The sequence below is a fragment of the Cryptomeria japonica genome, chromosome 8 (assembly GCF_030272615.1).
Source record: "Cryptomeria japonica chromosome 8, Sugi_1.0, whole genome shotgun sequence".
Taxonomy (NCBI): Eukaryota; Viridiplantae; Streptophyta; class Pinopsida; order Cupressales; family Cupressaceae; genus Cryptomeria; species Cryptomeria japonica.
The window spans coordinates 541,971,404-541,978,628 of NC_081412.1; the positions used below are offsets into that span (position 1 = coordinate 541,971,404).

Sequence of the window (7,225 nt, forward strand, 5' to 3'; positions counted from 1 at the left end):
TTTCAAGGTCATTTCATTCGAGTCATTAAGGGTTGGTTTTATGTCATGCAAGGTTTTAAGAATGTTCACTTGTGCATTTGGAACTGCATTTTGATGTTTGAATTGGGCTTATTTGTATATATCTGTATAGTCATTGTACATACAATTGTCGAATTCATTTCAAATAGTCATTGTCTAAATACGATTCATTTCAAATAGTCAATTTCAAAATTCCTGTATTTACAGTTTCTAAATATGATTTAGTGTTGTGTTCGAATTGGCCATGTACACTAAATTGAGTCACTATTTCATGTATGTCCACTTGGTCTGTATTGTGTTCAAATTGGCATGAAGTCAGTCATTTGCATGGCTCTATGTTCATTTTCATTCATCTACACTTTTATATGTGTTCAATTATGCATTTTTAATTGGCTTCTTTAAAGTTGAATTGGGTGCTACAAAGTTGAGTTTAATGAATTGGGATTATATATTTAAACCTTCAAAAATACATAATTGAGTGTATAAGTATTGCATGTGGAATATATATCTTGGACAGTGTATATATATACACACTATCAAATATGTATATTTGAGAGCATGTATATACATATGTATACAATGTCAGGCATGTATACGTGGACACCACGAAGATGGGGTTATGTATATATATGCAAACTGTCAAATATATTTATATTTGACAGCATGTATATACATATATATACTTACGTGGACACCATGAAGATGGGGTGCCCACATTGTGGATTCTCTCCCCTAGGACAAATAATGTCAAGTGGATATGTCAGGATAGTGAACTGTGCATTAATATAGGGAATGTGAGGTGGTAGATGCCTACTAAAACAACAAAAGCTCATTAATGTAGGGAATATGAGGTGGCGGTTGCTTATTTAGATAGGAAGTGTGCATAATTAAGCGAAAATCTTCGAAGAGATTTGGCTCGCTGACATTAGTATAAAGCATTGAAGAGGAAAAACAAACAAACAAATCAATGCATCTATTTATAGGGGTAAAGCAGTGCATTGAGAATATAGTTTATTTTAGTATTTTTTTAGCGAAGGGGAAGGATTTTGCAGGTACCAGTAAGCATGGAAGCTACATTCACACTATACACCTCAAGGTAGCAGCTAGCATTTGCTAGCAATATCTGATAAGAGATTGAAGCAAGTTTTTAAGTACCAAGATAAACAATTTATCACAGCATTGAAGGTGTTCCTTGGTGACTGTTTCCTGAAAATAGAACACGGGTATTGCACGAATGTTGACATTGTCAACATGGTTTTGGCATGGGGGCTAGAGATTGGGAAAACGTTGAAAAGTCTGCATGGTTGTTGCGGGGAATAGTGGGTAAAAAATGGTTAGGCGGCCTGAAGCCTCTACTCGACAAGGCCATTCCTGGAATTGGGTTTGATTATCTGGTAGGGGAAGGAGTGGAAGTAGAAGTCACGACACTCTTCCCATTCATTAGATGGAGAGTGGGGCAAGACCGGGAAGCGAGGAGGTCTGAAGTGGTCGAGGGGTGGAGGTTGCTTGAGCTATTTCTTCGTGAAATGGAAGCTAGTGCGCTTGTCGCAGGTGCGAGTGAGGCGGGTAAGGATGAAGGCGGTGAGGCGGGTGAGGATGAAGACAACGAGCAGAGGCCGCAAGTGAGATTGGAGTCGACGGACTTCTATGAAATGCAGAAATGATTATTTGTGGTCTTATGTCGAATCATTTTTGTAATCATTTTGGTAAGTGAGTCATAGTTTGTTAAAAAAACACAATATATTGAATTGTTATACGTAAATTTAAAAGAGGTTTGTGGATTGTGAACAAGAAAAATACCTGCAAAACTAGTGAAAACTTTAGTGGCTAATATTCGCCAATTGGCTATTTTTTAAAATTTAGGATTCAAATTTGGCTAATAATTTTAACTTTTAAGGTGACCCAAATCGCCACATTTTTACAAATTTTTATTTTAATGTTATTTAAATCGCCAAAGAATTTATTTTATTAATTTTTTAACTTAAAGATTCGCCACAATATTTGATACATGATTGGCTCAGGTTCGCCAATATTTTATAATTTATTGTAGAAATCCACATTAATTCACCTATAATATATCATAATTATTAGTTACTTTAGGGTTATATCAACAATCTTTTGTTTCCACCATTGATTTAAAATATAATCTAATGACCTTCATTGTATTCCATGAGGTAAAATGTACCTACAAGTTGTAATGTTCTCGGGTTTGAAATTGCTTTTGAATTGTTGACTTCAATGAAAACCAAAGGTCTAAAAGAAATTTTTGGCCCCATGAGGATTACAAATTGTTTGTAAATTTTGTCTCACAAAATAGAAAGAGGGCTATTATATTAATTTAAGTTAACGGTAGAAACCAAATAAAGTATAGTCTAACCCCTAAACTCATTAATGATTTCAACCTTCATGCCTTTACTTTTTTTATAAAAGATTCTTTTTAAATGAAAGGAAATGCAATAGTAATTATTGCATACAATGATTATTTTCCAAGATTCGCCAATATTTTCTACAAAAAAATATTGATATAAACAAATTCGCTAATAAAATTTTATTTTATTTTTTAAAGGAAAGATTCGCCAATAAACATTATTATTATTTTTAAAAAAAATTAAATATTCGCCAAGATTTTATACAATATTTTGAGAGGGGGTTTCTTAAAGTTATCACTGTGCAAAACATGTAATCTTTGCCTAAATTGTGTGGCTTCTTGCACCTCTGCAACGTGCTCTTTCTCTGTCTTCTTGCTCTTCGCTTCTTGCTTTTGCTCGCTGAATGAAATGCATTGATTTCAAGTGCTTATTTCTGTGACAAAATTTGAATTTGAATCAAAGTTCTTTAATTTTTCTACCTACCTTGTTGAATTTGAATTTGAATCTCCATATTTCCCCATTTATGTCTGAGTTGATTGTTTTTGTTGTTCAATTCATGGCCTTACACCAGCGTTGTGATGGATGCAAGTGATATGACCGATAACAGTGCTGAAGTGACCATATCAGCTTGGTTCGAGCTGGACAGATGGGACGGGGGATGCAGAAAGGTGTTGAAAGGGTCTCGTGGTCTGACGCAGGCTTGGACAAATTATGAACATCATGTGACATTTGATTGGCCACATCAGTGTCCATGGGTGCTCACATGGCATGGGGTTGCCATCATGTCGTTTTGTATTGCCTCCAAGTTGGCTTATTTAGGCTTAATATGTTATCGTTTTAATGTTTAATGCAGACTTTAATGTTTTTATAGTGGTCCATTTATTGGGCACATGATCTTGTTTAACAGAACTCAAAAACTTTTATTCGAATCAATGTGAATGGTTTAAATGTTTACATGTGAACATAAAGATTTATATTTTGAATGCAAAAGATACACTTTATGGTTAATTCGTGTGATTGTTTAATGGTATTATTTTTTTGTTCAATGTTGAACATGTGATGGGACACACATCAACAATACTAAATGGTTAGGCAGACATCGTGGGCCCCTAACCACCTAAGACCTATCACGCACACGTAATGGCTCCTCTCCCCTAATACTAAGTACACAAATTATCGTGTGATACAATGTAAAGTATAATTGAAAAAGATACCTCCACAATTTAAAAAATGATATAAAATATGACCATGAGTAAAACTGACCACGTGCTCCCTCAACCGTGACCACATTGAATGATATTATAATATCAATACAACCCCCGAAAAAATATTGTCAAATGACAAAACATAAAATATTTTAAAAAGCCGCTCCCTCTTTGTATTAGGGGATAGACTTCCAGAGTTTCTGCATTGGGTGTTGGTCCTTTCAACGTTAAAGGACAAAATGACACAGAGCCCGTAATATATTTTTCTCCAAAAAGGAGTTATGCCATGAGGGCACAGAGTTCGACTCTTACGATCAAACAAATATCTTCGATCTATAAGAGGAAGCTATATAACGTCATTTGTCAGTGTAAACCAGTGGTCTTTCTTGATCTGAGATTCTGAATAGGATTCAGTTCCTTTTCTTCAAGACCCGTGAATTGTCGAAATTGCTTTGGGAACGATGGCCGGAGATGCAAGTGGTGCCACAATGTATGTGGTGGTGGTGCCACTCCCTGCACAGGGACACCTCAATCAGCTCCTTCATTTCTCCAGAGTTATCGCCCAACGAGGAGCAACCGTAACATTGGTGGCTACCTCCACCCATATTCAGCAAGTCCGCAGCCGTGCTGAGGGATGGGATCCCCACAAGTTCGATATTCGTTTCCAGGAATTGCCCACGCCTCATCTGACGGGTGGAGATCAGTTCGATGCTCAGAGTTCTCATATGTTTCCAATTCATTTGATTCCTCTGTTTGAAGCCGTGGAGGATCAGCTAGGTTCTCATGTTGATCAGCTACTAAGCAATATCTGCTCCGAGAAAAATAATAGAGTGGTTCTAGTCTATGATGCGGGTATGGGATGGGTTCAGACGGTGGCTACCAAATATTCAGTCCCTGCCTATGTGTTCAGACCCACTGGCACTTATTTTTATCTTTGGATGAAGCGGGTATGCGATGAGACATGGGGTTTGTCCCCTTTTAACATATCATCGAAGCGTTGCATTCCGGAAAGATTGGTAAAATATTCTATGCGCCAAAGGTCGCTTTTAGGGCCTGCCAAGGGACAGATCATAAACACATTCAGTGCACTGGAATCGCAATTCATTCACCAGGGAAAAGAGGAATTAGTCTTCGGCGGAAAGCCTGTGTGGAGTGTGGGTCCTCTTCTTCCGCAGGCCTTCTTCAATGACGATCAACGGTTGCGATTACAGGCGGACACAGAGTGCATGAGATGGTTAGATACACAGGCTCCGGCGTCCGTTCTCTATGTTTCATTTGCAGCCTTTCTTGTGGGTGCTCAGGATTTCCGACGGAGCCCATTCCTCGACAGAAGCGCAGTTCGATTCGACTTGCAAGTTTCTGCAACAAGGGTACGAGAGGCGTTTAGAGGGACGGGGTTTTATTGCGAGGAATTGGGCGCCTCAGCTTGACATCCTATTTCACAAGTCGACGGGTGGATTTTTAACGCACTGCGGTTGGAATTCAACAGTGGAGAGCATCAGCGCGGGAGTGGGCATGCTGGCCTGGCCTCTACATTCCGATCAATTTGCCAATTCGATGCTAATAACACGGGAGTTGAAAGCGGGCGTGGAAGTGAAAGAATGGGGAAATGCAGATGAAAATGAGATGGTGAGTGCGGAGGAGGTTGAGAAAGCAGTGAAACGATTGATGACTAGTGAGGAGGGAATGCAAGTGAGAAAAAGGGCGCAGGAATTGAGAGGCGAGGCTCGAAAGGCCGTAGGTGAGGGAGGGTCTTCGTGGAAGGATATGGATTCTCTTCTCCATCACTTCTCTCAATCCTTTTCTGATTAGGCCAATGGGCTCTGCGTGCTGGGTGCACTTGGAGGCTCGTCTAGTCCATTGTTTTAAGTAGATATGTGAGTAGTTTTCATAGATAAATTAGGATTCGAACATTTTCTATTAGCTGTTGGAGTGCCATTGATTCTTATATAAGATCAGTCCTCCTTGGCTCGAATATCTCTTACTTTCAACATCTGTTTTAGATCATTCTAGAATACACACAACTTTGTGGATTCAATTTTGTTAGATTTGCTTAACATTAATATGTGTAGTCACACTCTTATCATGTAAGAGAACTAGAATATGGGGTTTCTAATTCTAATATCATGTTAAGTTTTTGAATGGACTAGTTAGAATTCAAACCATATGTTGTTGGAGTGTTTCTATCATTAAATTATTGTCTTTTATAAGATTAATCTATCTTTTATTTGAATGTACATAATTATTTTAAATATATTACTCTTAAAATATTCCTACCAAATCTCTTGAAACTTGGTGTTTGCTGTGACAAGTATGATCACATGTAAATGTTTTTTACATCCAATTCAATCTTGTGTAAGCTTATGTTTTTAATGATGCTCACATATTGATAATTGTAAGGAATATATGTGGCATCTAATAGATATCATAATCATCTTTTAACGTGATAAAATATAATATTTTTGTATTTGAAAATGAATTTTTTTAATTTTTAATAATAGAATGTAAAAGTGTCATCAAAAAAGTTGATAGGTATAAATATTTGTCATTTTAGTAATCATGATTATATATTTATATAATTTAATACTTATATGATTATAATTATTTATGCTTAATAATGATTTGATATTTCTTGATATTGTTATTAATTTAAATAATTTTATGAATGCAATAATTAAAAATAAATAAAAGAAAGAAATGATTGTGATGTATTATAATGTATTAACATTGATTTTCATACTTCAAAGGTATTGAAAATCAAAATGTTATTAAAGCATTAATATGAACTCCTTTCTCAAATATTAATGTGTTTTCTTATTTCATTCTCTTCTTCTCCCTTGGGCTCACTATTCAATTTTGTTTTAGAAAATATTATTGGCACATAATCGCATTCCATTTTCATTGCATCCAAGCTTGATCACAATACACTAAATAAACTTTTAGAACCTATTTTTGAAAAGTAGGGTTCGTAAACTCATCTATCAAAATAATAGTGCATTTAACTTAGAGAGGATATTATATGAACATTCTTGTTGGATTCATTTTTATGAGCTAGCATAACTTGTATTGTTTTAAAAATGTATAAATGTGGAAAAGTTCAAGTTAATATGTGAGATATAGCTTTGGAAGGTGAATAATTTTATAAATATGTCAATTCTCTTATGAGTACTACTTTAGGTACATGATAAGAAATCTCTTCATGTCAAAAAAAAAAAAAAAATGGGAGACAAGAAATAGACTCAATTCCTTTTTCTAAGTGATGCATCAATGCTACTGAAGAGTTTGAAGCATAAGAGATTCTTTTCAAACATTGCCCTAAGGAAGGCTCCCCTTATGAAAATAGTGTTTGACGAGCATCAATTTCCCTTCCTTTTTTATTACTTCTCCTTTGATAAAAATTAAGGGCTCATTTGTATTTAAAAATATTTAAATATATAAAGTCATTCCTTAAGTGGGTTGGTGATGGTTTCCAAACTAGTTTGTCCTTCAATAACAAGACTTTTTAGTAGTCTCTTATTATTAATTCCTCTAAGATACTTTTGTCTCAAACCTTTAGGATCAAAGGACCGAGGCTTTATAGAAAATCTAGTTGTACTATAAGAGATCTACAGTACAAAAAATAAATTAATTTAA

The 7,225-nt window shown here is 35.6% G+C and overlaps 1 pseudogene; it reads left to right on the forward strand.

Moving 5' to 3' along the window:
- Window positions 1-3,980: 3,980 nt before the first annotated feature.
- LOC131078459 (cis-zeatin O-glucosyltransferase 1-like) lies at window positions 3,981-5,695 on the forward strand (annotated as a pseudogene).
- The last annotated feature ends 1,530 nt before the right edge of the window (window positions 5,696-7,225 follow it).